We start from the raw sequence: 14,418 nt of genomic DNA, 5'->3' as shown, positions 1-14,418 counted from the left end.
ATACCTCACGTAATCTTGTTTTAGGGCCTAATATTTTATTAGCCTCATCCACCTCTCTGACCCACAAATCAATAGTCAGACAGAGCAGGACAAATGAGCGACACAGTGTCTGCTGGACATTTTTACAGGACAGATCAGAGAAAACTAATCTGCCCGGTGATAAACCAGTCCACTGATTGAGGATGTTATAGTGTACCGTGTGTATGTGTGTGTGTGTGCGTGTGTGTGGACACGTTTTACTATACTTGTGAGTAACAGAAGTCCTCACGAGAATAGTAAACCGACTAAAATTCAGAGAAGTGAGGACATTTTGCCATTCCTAAAAAGTCTATTAGATTTAGGGGTTAGTTTCAGGGTTAGGGTTAGAATTATGGGTTAGTGGTTAAGTTGAAGGTTAGGAGTTAGGGTTAAAGTTGGGGTTATGGAAAATAGGATTTTGAATGAGAATCAATAGTTGGGTCCTCAAAAAGTCGTCACAAGTATAGTAAGACATAGCCGTGTGTGTGTGTGTGTGTGTGTGTGTGTGTGTGTGTGTGTGTGTGTGTGTGTGTGTGTGTGTGTGTGTGTGTGTGTGTGTGTGTGTGTGTGTGTGTGTGTGTGTGTGTGTGTGTGTGTGTGTGGGATGTCCAGGTCAAAGCCGTGTGGTTATGATAAACCCACTAGGAGCTTCTCATTTGCTCCTCTGCTCTTATGAATCATAACAATGTTCGTATGAGCCGTATGGTGCTTCATCCGCCTCTCGTTTCTATCCCCCACTCTCACACTGACACCCACTCGGTTCACACGTTCTGTCTTTATTGCACCCCTCACTCTCTCCAAGTCTCGATATTCATATCATGTAGCACGTGGTATTTTCTAAAGCACTTCACTCTCTTTCTCTCTCACTCTTCCTGACACTCGCACTCCGTTCCACCCCTGGCTGGTTCCAGGCGGCATGGTGTACCCCTTGCTGTGCTTTCTCCCTGTAATTGTGTGTGTGTGTGTGTGTGTGTGTGTGTGTGTGTGTGTGTGTGTGTGTGTGTGTGTGTGTGTGTGTGTGTGTGTGTGTGGGTGGGGTGTATGTTGTATTCAGAAGCAGGTGTTTTTATTGGCGATGCCACATAGCTGACTGACAAGGAGTTTGCTTTTGATGTGGTTCTGCACTGTTCCCCCACGCAATGCTAGAGCACTCCTCCCCCTTTTCTCTTTCTCTCTCTCTCTCTTTTTCACCTTCTTTCTTTCTCTTCGTTATCTCTCTCGCTCTTTCTCCCACCTCTCTCCATCTCTATCCCCCCCACGTTGATCTCTTTCTCACCCCCCCCCACCCCTCTCTCTTTTCTTTCTCACCCCCTCCCTTTCTCATCTTCTCATCCCTCTGTTCAGCGTGATGGGAGAGAATGTAAATGAATGTAAATGTTCTGGGGTGTCTCAGAGCTATTCCCAGACACAGAGATGGGAGATGGATAGCAGCAGTGTGTAAAAGCAGAGAGGAGCATGTTAGTGTGTCAGTCTTTTGATTGCTTTCTCCATCCTTGTTTATACGTGAACAAAAGGCTTTTGATATGGAATATGGAGCTTACTGTCTCCCTTTGATTTCATTACAACGATAGGCACCCCCTGGTGTGTAGGATGAGTGTGTGTGTGTGTGTGTGTGTGTGTGTGTGTGTGTGTGTGTGTGTGTGTGTGTGTGTGTGTGTGTGTGTGTGTGTGTGTGTGTGTGTGTGTGTGTGTGTGTATAGATCTGTGTTTTTGTGTGTGCGTGTTTTTGCCTGTATTGTTATCAATAGCATTCCTAAAGTATGCTTGTGCTTGCATACAGTGCATTTGGAAAGTATTCAGACCCCTTGACTTTTTCCACATTTTGTTACGTTACAGCCTTATTCTAAAATGGATTAAATTATTTTTCCCCCACAGAAATCTGCACACAATATCCCATAGCGACAAATTGAACACAGGTTTTAAGAAATGTTTGCAAAGGATTCATTTACATAAGGATTCAGACCCTTTGCTATGAGACTCAAAATTGAGCTCAGGTGCATCCTGTTTCTATTGAGAGGGTTCTACAACTTGATTGGAGTTCCACCTGTGGTAAATTCAATTGATTGGACATGATTTGGAAAGCCACACACCTGTCAATATAAGGTCCCACAGTTGACAGTGCATGTCAGAGCAAAAACCAAGCCATGATGTTGAAGGAATTGTCCGTAGAGCCCCGAGACAGGATTGTGTCAAGGAAAAGATCTTGGGAAGTGTACCAAAAAATGTCTGCAGCATTGAAAGTCCCCAAGAACACAGTGGCCTCCATTATTCTTAAATGGAAGAAGGTTGAACACACCAAGACTCTTCCTAGAGCTGGCCACCCGGCCAAACTGAGCAATCGGGGGGGAAGGCCCTTGGTCAGGGAGGTAACCAAGAACCCGATGGTCACTCTGACAGAGCTCCAGAGTCCATTTGTGGAGATGGGAGAACCTTCCAGAAGGACAACCATCTCTGCAGCACTCTACCAATCAGGCCTTTATGGTAGAGAGGCCAGATGGAAGCCACTCCTCAGTAAAAGGCACACGACAGACCGCTTGGAGAAACAAGATTCTCGGGTCTGATGAAATCAAGATTGAACTCTTTGACTTGAATGCCAAGTGTCACGTCTGGAAGAAACCAGGCACCGCTCATCACCTGGCCAATACCATCCCTACGGTGAAGCATGGTGGTGGCAGCATCATGCTGTGGGAATTTATTTCAGCGGCAGGGACTGGGAGACTAGTCAAGACGGAGGGAAAGATGAACGGAGCAAAGTACAGCAAGATCCTTGATGAAAACCTGCACTCAGGACTTCAGACTGGGGCAAAGGTTCACCTTCCAACTTACAACGACCACAAGCACACAGCCAAGACAAAGCATGAACATGTCTGTTGGGACCTGAAAATAGCTGTGCAGTGACGCTCCCCACACCAATAGAGGTGTGCCAAGCTTGTAGCCTCATACCCAAGAAGACTCGAGGCTGTGATCGCTGCCAAAGGTGCTTAAACAAAGTACCAAGTAAAGGGTCTGAATACTTATGTAAATGTGATATTTCAAACATTTCTAAAAAACTGTTTTTGCTTTCTCAATATGGTGTAATCAATTTTAGAATAAGGCTGTAACGTAACAAAATGTTGAAAAAGTCAAGGGGTCTGAATACTTTTCGATTGCACCGTATGTATTCACATATGTGCTTGAATCCCACCAAGTCATCATGCTCTTTCTCTCTCCCTCTCATTCGCAGTCTACCACGTCTCTTCTCCCCCTTTGTTATATTCTCCTTTTCCGTCCCTCTCTCTCATTTTCTCTCTCTGCTCTGTCTTGCTTCTCTAGCCGCAGGGCCTTCTCTGAAGAGGTTTCCTTCTCTTCTCATATCGGTTTCCCATGAACCCCCTGGCAGTGAGAGACACTCCAGTCCCCCACCCACTGGGTTGCTTTACTCTCCCAGTAATAACATAATGGCTGTGCTCCCCCTTGGCCATCTTGGTTCACTGTAGTGGACCCCTAATATCGACTTGGCACGGAGCAGATTGAGACACCTGTGATGGGTATTCACCATGGCCAGACCTCTTAACTCTGGCTTAAATAAACCACGGCATGGAGGGTTGTGTGAAGCATACATGCACATCCACGTGTACACACACACGCGCAAAAAGCATGCACGCACACACACATCCACATGCATGAACAAACACACACACTAAAATACTATTTCTCTATCTCATCAAAGGACTCCCGTTGTAGGGTAAAGTGGTCTGTTTCATGTTAAAACTCTGTCTGTCTCTGTTGGAGAAGAGGTGAGGGTTCAGGCATTGTTCCAGCACCGGTGAAAGGTCCTTCTGTCAGCTTTGGTAAGCTTCATTGAGCTTCATTGAGCTTCGAATAGGTTAACCCTGGGGTAATGTTAAACTATTTGTCCAATCAAGTAAACACTCAGTTGTTACTTCTATGTTGCTTCGAAGAGAAGTATACCGTGTACTGCAAAGTGCTCATCATTTGTTTACGTACATTATATTTACTCTTTCACAAATGAAATCTGTGTGCAATAACAAATAGTAAATCCATACTCATAAAAATACACAAGCTACAGGAAGGCACACACATACACCATCCTCTTCTCTTCCCTGGCTGTCACTCTCTCTCTCTCGCTCTCTCTCCAGAGTAATCCTGTACAGCCAGACAGCAAGGCCCAAACAGTGCAACCTCTGCTGAATGTCAACCCCACTGTTAATATTATCTCACTGAAAGGAAGAGGGTGGAGAAAGATTTGAGATGAACACAGAGAGAGATGCAGAGAAGGTCAGATGGGGTAGAGACAAAGAGGAAATGAGAAAGAGGTGGCGAGAGAGAGAGAGGGAGAGCGTACTGTATAGTAAAGCGAGACCTTTGGATTCCTCGATCCCCTCTTTTCCTTCCTCTTTCCTCCTCATCCGTCTCCTCCCTTACACCATCTCCTCTTACTATACCCTGTATCTCCTTTACTAGCCCTTTATTAGTGTTGTATACAGGTTTTATTCAGCTGGTATCTAGTTGTATGGGGTCAGGTCAGCTAAGTGGTATTGATCCTGTTGTTCAGATCTGCTGTTTATCGTTTATCACTGGCCCTCCCTCTCGACTCGCCAAACACATCCCAGCCATTAAAACACAATAGGATTAAGGTGCTTTTCGCTTTTTCTTTCTTTCTCTCATTCTTTCTTTCTTTCGGTATTCCTTGTGAATAGAGCTAAAGACTAGCCATTATTCAGCTACGTGTCGAGGGCTTTAAACAACAACAAATTGCAGTTGTATTTGCTAATCACACGCTGGCATGCATGCACACACGCACGCACGAACACACGCACACAAACACTCTCCCATGTGTACGCACGCACGCACACATACACACACACCAGGGTTTCCGCTAATAAAATTGTTGCCAGCCGGGGAAAAAAAGCAATGCAAAAAAATCATTATTCATTGCTGGAAATACCAGTCGATGTAAATACATTTGACTGTAATGATTATCGGTTTATAGGTTTATTTCCATAATTTAATGGAATTAAATTGTCCTGTGTGTATTTTCGTTAGTCATCATGTATCTTATTTATCCAACACAACTATCACCTGCAGACAGCATACAGAGCATATTTTGTGCGGGATTTCTCCTGCAGCTCCTCAACTGGTTTCTGGCGGAGTAAAACATGTGCTTTTATACATCCATTCATTGCGCAACAATTCAAAATAGAATCGTGTGTTAAAAACAGTTTTGGTGCACGATTAAAAAGAGATACTATTTTTATTTCTCAACTGGTAATTGAAGCGCGCCTCCCATTCAACATTCAAGTGCAGGCAACAGGCTATCAGGGCGTCACCCACCACTTTACAATGTGAGCTGGAGGCAGTATGCATTTTGAAAACATACTAAATTGTTTGAAGAGAACGGTAAATGACTGTAATTAATACATGCATTAACAGAAATGAATGTAACCAAATGACAGGGATTAATTGGCGGCTAAATATTATGTAATGGGCAATTGATGTTCTCTCTGCTACCGCATGGCAAGCGATACCGGAGCCGTAGGCCTATGATCCAAAAATCATAGGCCTACGAGCTTATGATTTGAAACAATCCACAGCAACAACAACAAAAATAAACGCTAATGATCCTCGATTCCTCTGTGGCTAAGTCATGATTTCTGGCGAAGTATTTAGAATTATTTTATTTATTTCTGTATAGACATGAGTAATTATATAATTTTGGCAAATGTATTTCCATTCACTTCTCTATTGGACACACCGCTATGCCATTTCTCTCCTGTTCTATTGATTTTCATATACATTTTATTTCTTCCATATCAACAATCTTAGTCACATCAGCAAGTCATCTTAGTTGTTGCATCTTTAGATTCCCCCTCTTTCTAAGTTTCAAACAGAGATGTTCATCTCTGTTATATATGGAACCGCTAAAAGGTGTGCTGTTTAGAATGGTACTTTCCCCAGGTGCGCTGTTTAGAATGGTACTTTCCCCAGGTGTGCTGTTTAGAATGGTACTTTCCCCAGGTGCGCTGTTTAGAATGGTACTTTCCCCAGGTGCTCTGTTTAGAATGGTACTTTCCCCAGGTGCGCTGTTTAGAATGGTACTTTCCCCAGGTGTGCTGTTTAGAATGGTACTTTCCCCAGGTGCGCTGTTTAGAATGGTACTTTCCCCAGGTGCGCTGTTTAGAATGGTAATTTCCCCAGGTGCGCTGTTTAGAATGGTACTTTCCCCAGGTGTGCTGTTTAGAATGGTACTTTCCCCAGGTGCGCTGTTTAGAATGGTACTTTCCCCAGGTGCGCTGTTTAGAATGGTACTTTCCCCAGGTGCGCTGTTTAGAATGGTACTTTCCCCAGGTGCGCTGTTTAGAATGGTACTTTCCCCAGGTGCGCTGTTTAGAATGGTACTTTCCCCAGGTGCGCTGTTTAGAATGGTACTTTCCCCAGGTGCGCTGTTTAGAATGGTACTTTCCCCAGGTGCGCTGTTTAGAATGGTACTTTCCCCAGGTGCGCTGTTTAGAATGGTACTTTCCCCAGGTGCGCTGTTTAGAATGGTACTTTCCCCAGGTGCGCTGTTTAGAATGGTACTTTCCCCAGGTGCGCTATTTAGAATGGTACTTTCCCCAGGTGCGCTGTTTAGAATGGTACTTTCCCCAGGTGCGCTGTTTAGAATGGTACTTTCCCCAGGTGCGCTGTTTAGAATGGTACTTTCCCCAGGTGTGCTGTTTAGAATGGTACTTTCCCCAGGTGTGCTGTTTAAAACGGTACTTTCCCACTAATTGCATTTTGGCAAATATTTGAAAATTACATTTTATTGGCTGCTTCATTACATGAGTTGCATGTTTTGATAAATAACCTAAAATTACCATCATTCTGAGCACCGTGAGTGGACGCCCTAATGGGTTATGCACACAATGCATATTGGTCCTGTAAATTTCTCAAATGACCGGTAAATTAATGGAAATGCTGACATGCACTCTTTCAGTTTTGTTTGTTAATCATTATTCTTCCCCTCCCTAAATACTCATCTATCAGGGTCTCAGAGTGAGTGTGTGTGTGTGTGTGTGTGCGAGCGTGTGTCTGTGTGTGTGTGTGTATATAAGGATGTAGTATTTGCAGAACTGATTGGCTTGAGCCATGGTCGCTAATACACGCTTTGAGCCCTGAGCCATGGCCTACCAATGAGGACCACTTTCTCCCTCAAACCTTTCCTCCTCTTCACTCCTTTTCTTCTTCTTCCCCCACTTCTCTGTTGTCATGTCAGATGGGAAGAGGTGGCGGTAGTTGTTGTGTTCATCCAACATGTATTCTCTTGACCCCCCCTCTCCTTCTCTGCCTCCTTGCCCTCTCCTCCTCTCCTCTCTTCTGCCCCTTCACCATTCCTCCTCTTCCTTCTTCCTCCCCCGCTCCCGATTCCCCCAAAAGTGTCCCAACCTCTGTGTGTCGCAGTCTTTAACTTTGTCAATGAGGATAGAGAGGACATTATCAGATTTGGAGAGCAGGCTACAGGGGAGCGAGGAGGATAGAGGGATTGAAGGATGGGATTGGAAGTTAAAGGAGGGGGAAGGGATAGATGAGATGGGATGAGAAGGGAATGGCGTTCTTACAGGGAGGCCCTCTCTGTGTTTCACTCCAGGTATAGAAAGTCTCTTTGAAGATTCCACTGTATTATCTCCCTCCCTCCCTCCATAACTGTTTCTCTCCCAAACACTTCCATGCATACTCCTCTGTGTCATACATGCCAGTTATCGCTCTACTTCTGTCTTCCTCGGTCCTCGCCTTATGATACTCACTTCACCGTTGCTCTTTACCTGTCCTTGTTCTCTCCTTTCTCCCCTCTCTCTCTCCCACTGGGCTGAGCAAGCCTATCGAATAAATAAAGAATTTCAACCCATTCAAATTCATAAGCCCCAACGGTCCCTCAATGTGAAGTCATCATTTCCCAGCCAAGGCATGTACACATCCGAATGTATAAGTACAGCAGCTAGAGTGTATATCTAAATACACAGATAAGGCCACAGGGGCCGCCAAGGGCTGCAGAGATTGCAGCTGGAGGGATTGCTTTCTGCTAATGGATGCAGGTGCAGTTATAGTTTTCGAGTGAATGTGTTGCCAAGGAGGGAGGCCCACCGCTCAGGATTTGGATGAGGCATACACAGGCACATTCACACACAGCGAGGCAGAAGCGCATGCACATTAGCACGCACCTACGCATTACACACACACACATACCGGTGCACACACACTCACATACACACACACACACACAGATACAGTAACATCCCATACACATGTAAGAAGTATTGAATTCCATGTTGTATAATTGCACAACATCTGAATAGTTGCCATCCTTGATATTGGGTGTACATTTCTTTTGTTGTTGTAATTGCCCTTTTTAATTTCGCACATTTCCATCTCCTTCTGCATTCCCCCTCATAAACATCCCCTGCCCCCCTTACCTCTTCACTTTCTACTGTACCCATGTGGAAGAGGTAGGTTACAGTAAAACAGTCCCATGAAAATCATAATCAACCCTATGTGTAAAAACTCGGATTTCTTTGATTATATGGTCAATTACATTATGTTATAATGGTCTCCCACCAATATATTGTGATATGTAAGCATTTTCAGTCATTTATTCACTTTTTATCTGTTGTGTTGTGAATGCTGTACATACGAGCTAGTTATTGTACTTTTGTCTGTATATGTCGTCATTGGACTAGCGTGGCTATTCATGCCCCTTTTTGTCGTTCATTTGTATTTTGCAGAGGAGTTGGCATATATGGGCAGCACAGCATTTGTTAATCAACGTTTTTCCTGTCATTATCAGAGAATAAAAGATCGACACCATCCCTGGTCCTTTGGTCATATGTAAGCGGATCAAAACACCACGCAGAGGCAATCAACACCGGTTACACACTCCGGCAACACTAACAACCCACACACGTCCACCAAGACCAAGCCCTCGAACGTGCACTTTTTTAAAATATCCTCTAGCAGAGCTAATGTTCCTGATAAGAATGTCCGAAGCATAAATACAGTCGGAAGTTTACATACACTTAGGTTGGAGTCATTAAAACTCGTTTTTCAACCACTCAACTAATTTCTTGTAAACAAACTATAGTTTTGGCAAGTCGTTTAGGACATCTACTTTGTGCATGACACAAGTAATGTTTCCAACAATTGTTTATAAACAGATTATTTCACTTATAATTCACTGTATCACAATTCCAGTGGGTCAGAAGATTACATACAGTAAGTTGACTGTGCCTTTAAACAGCTTGGAAAATTCCAGAAAATGATGTCATGGCTTTAGAAGCTTCTGATGGGCTAATTGACATCATTTGAGTCAATTGGAGGTGTACCTGTAGATGTATTTCAAGGCCTACCTTCAAACTCAGTGCCTCTTTGCTTGACATCATGGGAAAATCAAAAGAAATCAGCCAAGACCTCAGAAAAAAAATTGTAGAGCTCCACAAGTCTGGTTCATCCTTGGGAGCAATTTCCAACCACCTGAAGGTACCACGTTCATCTGTACAAACAATAGTATGCAAGTATAAACACCATGGGACCACGCAGCCGTCATACCGCTCAGGAAGGAGACGCGTTCTGTCTCCTGGAGATTAACGTACTTTGGTGCGAAAAGTGCATATCAATCCCAGAACAACAGCAAAGGACCTTGTGCAGATGCTGGAAGAGACAGGTACAAAAGTATCTATATCCACAGTAAAACGAGTCCTATATCGACATAACTTGAAAGGCCGCTCAGCAAGGAAGAAGCCACTGCTCCAAAACCGCCATAAAAAAGCCAGACTACGGTTTGTAACTGCACATGGGGACAAAGATAGTACTTTTTTCCCCACCATAATTTGCAAATAAATTCATTAAAAATCCTACAATGTGATTTTCTGGATTTCTTTTCCTCATTTTGTCTGTCATAGTTGAAGTGTACCTATGATGAAAATTACAGGCCTCTCTCATCTTTTTAAGTGGGAGAACTTGCACAATTGGTGGCTGACTAAATACTTTTTTGCCCCACTGTAGCTCTCCATTGAGCCACTGTATCTATTAAGTTTGTGTAAGAATCAAAATGATATGGGAGGGATTTTACCATGGTAACACACTCCAGGTGTTATTGCAGGCTACATAGAGGGTGTTGATAGTGAACGAGTTCTGCACTGAGATATTAGGATAAATAAGGGAGACGGTTGTAACTGCAAGGAGACAATCAAATACAGTGTGTATCACCACTCTCTCACCTGGAGTGTGTGTATCGTCTACAAAATGGAATGAACAGTGGGTATCCTTTCTTAGACAAGAGTGTGTGTTGTCTGATGATGTGTGTATGGTTAAAGATGGTGTGTGTTAGGGTTGGCCGGTATCCAGAGTTTTATATTGCCATACCGTTTCGGTACCATACCAGGTTATACGGTGTTACTGGAAGTGCACACCTCGGGCGCTATTTCTGTTTTGACGCACAAAACAATTTAGTCAACAGGGATGTTGATCCAGGAGGGGATTGAATGCTGTAACCAAGAAGCTTGATCTTGACATCTAGCCACTTAGCTAGCAAGTTAGCAAACCAGATGCATAGCTGGAGCCCTGACTTGGATTTTATTTACTTGACACATCTTTGATTTCCTACAGTTATACTTAACTTACAGTTATAAGAAGTGGCGTAGCACGCACCCCCCCCCCCCCCCCCCCTCCAATATGTTTTATTTTTTAAACAGTTTTGGAAATCATACATCCGGTATAAACGGTATATCGCCCAAACTTAATGTGTGTGTTTGTGTGTGCGTGCGGTCTCTCTACCTTAATACTGACAGGGTGGCATCCTTTCTCCCACCATGCATTGGACTTCCTGCTGTGCTCCTGCCACACTCAATCACACAGGAAGTGGCCACCCTGCTCTGGCCCACTTTAGTCTCTCTCATCCCTCCTTTACTGTCTTCTTCTCTGGTCTTTGACCCACTTTGTTTTTCTTTTCACCCCCCTTTTGTCTGCTGTCTACCTGCTGGTCCCTCCAACTACATTCCTCTCTCACCTCATCCCTGCAGGCCTTATTTTACTGTCATTTAATGCATTACTGCACTATAACACAACTGTATATCTTGCTAAATAAATTAAGTACAATTTACTGAAAGGTTACTAAAAGTAACTAAGGTTACTAAACTTACTCACATTCCCTCAGTAGTTATTACACAAATATTAATTCTTGTGGATTGCACTCTGAGTGTAATTTGATAGAACAAATTACTGTGTACAATTTGGGTAATAGACCTTGATTACGTCTGATGTCATCTACAGTGTCTATTCAGACTCCTTGACTTTTTCCACATTTTGTTATTTTACGGCCTTATTCTAAAATGGATTAAATTAATTATTTCCCTCATCAATCTACACGTCACACCCAGATCTGTTTCACCTGTCTTTGTGATTGTCTCCACCCCCCTCCAGGTGTCGCCCATCTTCCCCATTATCCCCTGTGTATTTAGACCTGTGTTCTCTGTTTGTCTGTTGCCAGTTCATCTTGTTTGTTCAAGCCAACCAGCGTTTTGTGTCTCAGCTCCTGCTTTTTCCAGTTTCTCGCCCTCCTGGTTTTGACCTTTGCCTGTCTTGACTCCGAGCCCGCCTGACTGACCACTCTGCCTGCCCCTGACCCTGCCTGCCGACCTGTACCTTTGCCCCCCTCTGGACTACCAACCTCTGCCTTACTCTGACCCTGAGCCTGCCTGCCGCCCGGTACTGTTGCCCCACCTCTGGTTTTCTGACCCCTGCCTGCCTTGACCTGTCTTTTCCCTGCCCCTGTTTGGGATATTAAACTATTGTTTATTCGACGTGGTCTGCATCTGAGTCTTACCTTCATATCTGATACCACAAGGACAAAGCGAAAACAGGTTTTGAGAACAAAAGACAGAAATACCTTATTTACATAAGTGTTCAGACGATTTGCGATGAGACTCGAGATTGAGGTCAGGTGCATCCTGTTTCCATTAATCATCCTTGAGATGTTCCTACAACTTGATTGGAGTCCACCTGTGGTAAATTCAATTGATTGGACATTATTTGGAAAGGCACACACCTTTTTATCTAAGGTCCCACAGTTGACAGCGCATGTCAGAGAAAAAATCAAACCATGAGGTTGAAGGAATTGTCCATAGAGCTCTGAGACAGGATTGTGTTGAGGCACAGATCTGGGGAAGAGTACCAAAAAATGTCTGCAGCATTAAAGGTCCATTCTTAAATGGAAGGAGTTTGGAACCACCAAGACTCTTCCTAGAGGTGATCAAGAATACAATCATTGTCAGAGCTGTAGTATGAATCAGCAGGTAGCTAAAGCTAACAAACTAGGTTCAATGTTAGCTAGCTAACATTAGGCTATAACTAGCAATGCAAATTATTTCCTGATTTGAATAATATAACTACATAGATCATACACCTAATGTTAGCTAGCGAGCCAGCAAGCTAACATTTGCTAGCTAACTAACAGTACGTTTAAACGTGTAATAAAAATGACTTTCTGACAAAATTCTAAACTTATCTGAAAATGTAGCTAGACTCTTACCCGTATACATGGATGAACGCTTCACGGCAGACTGGAACCATTTAACTCTGTTTTGTTTGTAGCTACATTTTGTTTGGCCAACATTGTGTCAAGTCACTCTGGTTCACACCGTGGCGTGTGCAGAAAGTAGCCCATCACCTTTTCCAACTGATCTGTCGATAGCGCCTGCTAAATTCAGGGAATCAATGTTGTTGAGAAAAAGAGCAAGACTTTTGTACTTATCGATGGCTACCGTTATATCTTTCAAAAACGGTGCAGTAGAAAGGACTGTCAACACATACTGAACAGCTCACGTTATAGACAGAAGCACACTACATGGCAGACCAATCCAAACTCATCTCCCGGCATGTCCAGCCCATCCATTATCTCAGCCAATCATGGCTAGAGGGAAGGTTCCTGTCTATTTCCGTGGCTAAACCGACTAGGCACCTAATTTAACAATTTTATTCATTATTATGGATGGAATACAAGTTTGTTATTAAGGCACATGAAAGTTCACATGTTCCAGAAGGCATTTCTGCACAAAAATGGATGTTGATATAAAATAAATGTTACATTCAAATGCCGCTCCTGTGAAGTAGTGACGTGCTACATATGCCTAGTTTCCTGAAACGAGTCACATGTGACAATTGTACCATAGGATCGAATCCCCGAGCTGACAAGGTCAAAAATCTGTCGTTCTGACCCTGAGCAAGTCAGTTAAGCCACTGTTCCCCGGGCGCCGATGACGTGGATGTCGATTAAGGCAGCCCCCCCACACCTCTCTGATTCAGAGAGGTTTGGTTAAATGCGGAAGACAATTTCCAGTTGAATGCATTCAGTTGTACAACTGACTAGGTATCCCCATTTCCCTCTCGGGGAGCTGCCACTTGTTGGACTATTAAAGGAGTTGGGTTGAAGCATTACATTGCTAAGAGAAGAGAATTGCTTTCATGGAGGTCTGGCTTGAATTGTGAGGACGACCACATAATTTATTTTCATCATGGGAAATATCTATTGGTTTTCTACCCAAAGTTGCAAAGGATATGTTGTGATCTATTTAATAAACACTTAAGAGCCCAGCAAAATTGATAAAAGACTGTACCTGTGTATATGGTTGTTGGGGTGGGATTGGCGTCGGGTGTGTGGCTTTTTACCATTTCTTTTGATTCCTCATGTCGATCTCATTAGTAGGACGAAGTTTGGTCCCAAACCGGATGTTGGGTACTATATTCATTGAATATTATCTAAATCCTATACATTAAAATGGCCAATTTGGGTGCAATCAATTGGCTAATTTCTCCTAAATCAAATGAAATTTCAACAAAATCATTTCTGGAATGCCGATCTTACCTGTTTCTAACTACAGGAACGATTTCAGAACAATCCGAGATAGTGGGTGTCATGGTTTACTGAAACGACATGGACCGGCCGGAATGAGAGATTATGTGTTTAGGATGTGGGGGTGGAGACCGGGATAGAAAGGGAGACGTGTATCCTCGGATGGAGGGATGATGAAGAGGGAGAAGTGTCCCGGGACGAAGGAGTAAACCCGGCCCTGCCATGATGAACACCTCTCTCAGGCTCATACATCATCAGGATGCGACAGGGCCTCTGGACTCTAGTCGATATCATCAGAGTGTTACGGGGACTCCCCAAACATGCATTACACACAGACACGCTCCATACAGCGCCAGGGCAGTGTAACGCTTGGTGGTTTCAATGGCCCAGTTGGTTGGAGGTTGGATTGTGGTGCTTTCAACAGCAGTGATGGGGATTTGAGTCAATGATACAATTTGAGGATACAATTACATCTATAATAAAGCTTCTGGATAAGAGTGTCTGCCCAAACTAAAAAAGAC

Source organism: Salvelinus namaycush, chromosome 30 (assembly GCF_016432855.1).
Source record: "Salvelinus namaycush isolate Seneca chromosome 30, SaNama_1.0, whole genome shotgun sequence".
NCBI classification, from domain to species: Eukaryota; Metazoa; Chordata; class Actinopteri; order Salmoniformes; family Salmonidae; genus Salvelinus; species Salvelinus namaycush.
This window is presented reverse-complemented; position numbering follows the sequence as displayed.